This window comes from Triticum aestivum, chromosome 2D (assembly GCF_018294505.1).
Source record: "Triticum aestivum cultivar Chinese Spring chromosome 2D, IWGSC CS RefSeq v2.1, whole genome shotgun sequence".
Lineage (NCBI taxonomy): Eukaryota > Viridiplantae > Streptophyta > Magnoliopsida > Poales > Poaceae > Triticum > Triticum aestivum.
In genome coordinates this window covers 618,053,176-618,055,594 of record NC_057799.1, presented here as the reverse complement: position 1 = coordinate 618,055,594, position 2,419 = coordinate 618,053,176, and the positions used below count along the sequence as shown (strand labels likewise).

The following is a 2,419-nucleotide window of genomic DNA, read 5'->3' as shown; positions in this document are numbered from 1 at the left end:
TGCGATCTTTGCCACTTTATCCCCTCTCACTGCAACATCATCGTCATGCTTTCTTGGCATTGTCGTTGGGATAATATATCTTCGACAGATAAAACCCGAGACTCACTTAACTTGTCTAGCCTATCAAACTCATCTAAAAGCCCCTTATGTCCTCTATAATTAGCTTCAATGTTTCTGTTCCACCCCTGGCCATCTGCTGCCATCTATTCAGACAGGTGGATCAAACAAAGTGTTGTCCCCAAACCTCAGTCACTAAAAGCATCTACATCATGAGTTAGCAAATATGACCCCCTGAACGCCTGCGGGACCGGGCGCGTCCGTTTTGAACCCCTATTTTTTCATCCGCGCAGCCACGCTCCTCATTTTCTTCCTCATATGACCGGGCACTTGCACATACGTGATTGGTGGAGATGAAGAGAGAGAAAGAAAAGAATGAATAAAGAAAGAGAAAAGGTGGTCCGGGTGGGGCCGCATCCTACGTGACGGACTGACAGGGTGCGCCCGGGCGCGTCCGCGAGCCCTCATATCCTCCCTACATTTATCCTCAATATGAGGGTTCGCGGACAGTCCGCACATATAGGGATGATATGAGGGGTCCGGTTGGGTCACTTTTTTTTTCCTTTTCTCTCCTATCCGGTCACTGACCGAGCGCGTCCGCGGTCGTATGAGAGAGGGTTTTATGCGTCCGGCTATATATGCTCTAATGCTCCTAGTTCAGACTCAAGAACCAGCAACTTTCAAATTTGAATACTTGTGAGATCTTGCGTACGTACCTCACCAGAGGGGGCTGGGGGAGGGCGGATCCTAATGTTGCCTTGATGTGTCGCATGTTTCACTTTCACCATGGTGCTGACAGCTAAGCGCCTAAGCGTAGCAGTGTAGTAACATCTACTACTCGGCAGCATGCATGCATGCATGAATGAAGCGCCTGTAGCCAGCACCCTGCATCAAGTTGATCATGTTGAATGTATGCAGATCGCACGTTGATCACCAGTTCAGCAGAGGTACGGCGCCCCATATCTTTGCAAATGTATGGTGTGCCGCGCGCATCTTGCACTCAATTTGAGTATTTTTGATTTGTTTTGTTTTGCATGGAAGAAGCGACGCGCGCGCGTGGGAGAATCTCGGGGCCTTTTCCCGAGCGTCAAAGGAGACGACAAGCCCTTTGCATGCAACAAGCAACAGATGCACTGATGCATGCATGCACGATCTCCCTCAGAGTCAGAGCTCAGAGCTCAGAGCTCAGGGCACGGCATGGCGGCCCATGCCCCTAGAGGAAACGACACGAGCTACGCTGCCATAGCCATGCATATGATCCACTGGCCACTACGGCACCCCATGCCTAAATGGCTTCAACTAGTCGACGTGCCGCGACAAGGCAGCTATAAAATCACCCGCGGCTCCCGTGGGCAGCCCTCGGGGACCGGCCGGAGGTGTTCCCCTCCTGGTCTCCCCTCTTCTATCCGAGCTCGGCAGAGAGAGATGTATGTGCTCGTGACATCTATCTACGGCATGTCGCCATGTCGGGGTCGATGATCAGGTCATTGGCCGGTGATATATAGCCTGGTATACATTGGTTGCTTCTTCATTCCTACTCTCTTTGTTTCAGTCGTGTTCTGCAGGCGTACGATTCTGAGCTTCTTTGATCTTGAATCCGTGTGTGAAGGATAGATCAGATGCGCTCGATGTCCGGGGAGCGGTGGCAGCGCGCGCGGACGTCGGCACCAGCCAGGGAGACGATGCCGTCGGTCGCCGAGCTAGTAGGGTAGAAGAAGAAATAGGTCATGTTGCTAGCAGCTTCTGTTCATTTATTTACTTCTGTCGATGTTACGGTCTTGCTGTTGTTTGATGTGCTTTTTTGTACCCTCCTTTTGTGGGCGTAGCTAGGTGTTTCTTGTCGGTGTTAATCGAGATCGTTCTTCTGGACCATCTATTTACATCTGTCATTGGGAATGTTTTGTTGGGTGACAATGCGTAGCCTAATGTTCTATGGATGTTTCAGTTGCAGGAATTTCGGGCACCTCTGCAAAAAATTGTAGGGTTCCGTGACCCTTCTGCCATTCATTTCTGTTACTGTGGGGGTGGCTAAAGTCTCCAATGCTATATTTCTGTCCTTTACTTATTTTTGCAACTTGTAGTTGGAAATGGGTGTATTATCATGCTTCAACTTCTTTAACTGATGCGAGAACTTCAATTACCCTGTCGAAAATATGACACTTCATATATATCTATGTAGACCAATAAAAAAGTGTGAGCTATAACTTCATAATTATCACCTAGTCGTTGCACACACAATTTTCGACTCCCCTCTAATAACTTGTCTGTTTTCCTGCAAAAAGTAGAATCATTTTTATGTTAATAACACCATCAATCTCCTTACTTCCTCCGCTTCAAATTAATTTAAAAAGTTAGAATATTG

At 48.3% G+C, this 2,419-nt stretch overlaps 1 long non-coding RNA gene across 1 annotated transcript; it reads left to right on the top strand.

The window, feature by feature from the left end:
* The first annotated feature begins 1,367 nt into the window (after positions 1-1,367).
* Positions 1,368-2,004, top strand: LOC123050439 (uncharacterized). Its single transcript, XR_006423771.1, has 2 exons — positions 1,368-1,566; positions 1,672-2,004. It is a non-coding gene; the product is annotated as an uncharacterized lncRNA (long non-coding RNA).
* The last annotated feature ends 415 nt before the right edge of the window (positions 2,005-2,419 follow it).